Genomic DNA, 596 nt, shown 5'->3' on the forward strand with positions numbered 1-596 from the left:
GGGAGGTGGCTAGGAGCTCAGGGAACCCAGTGGAATCCATCACAGCAATTTAATGCAAATGTGCTTGGATTTGGCAAAGATATCTTAAGCATGTGCATTTTTAGAAGTAAGATACCTTAATTTGGGGGAGTCTTGGTCCATGGGTTGATTTAGGTGGTTTCATGGTATTTGGACAGATCACTAAGCCCAACTAATGGTTGTGGTGGAGTTAATTTGGTGGCTTTAGGGTGGGTAGGCCATATTTGGTGCATGGGCCCAAGTGGGTGCAAATGACAAAAACTTGGGTTTGGACTAGGTTAGACATGTCAATTAGCTCAATTAATTGTTGCATTTGATGCATATGATCACAAGGAACAACTTTGGTGAAGGATGGAAGTGGTTTTGAGTTCAATTGAAAGGTCAATTTGAAGGATTTTTGAACTTTAATCAATTTGGCCATGTTGGGCTAGGCTTGGCTCTAGCTTGGGTTAGCTTTGAGCTAAGTCCAAATTGATTATTGTAAATGGTCAATAGGGACCTTATGAAGAGTTTTCAACATGAATTGGATGCCAATTTGGAGGTTAAGGCAATCAATTGGGTGAAATTTGGGGTCTTAG

Source organism: Phalaenopsis equestris, unplaced genomic scaffold (assembly GCF_001263595.1).
Source record: "Phalaenopsis equestris unplaced genomic scaffold, ASM126359v1 Scaffold210567, whole genome shotgun sequence".
Classification (NCBI taxonomy): Eukaryota; Viridiplantae; Streptophyta; class Magnoliopsida; order Asparagales; family Orchidaceae; genus Phalaenopsis; species Phalaenopsis equestris.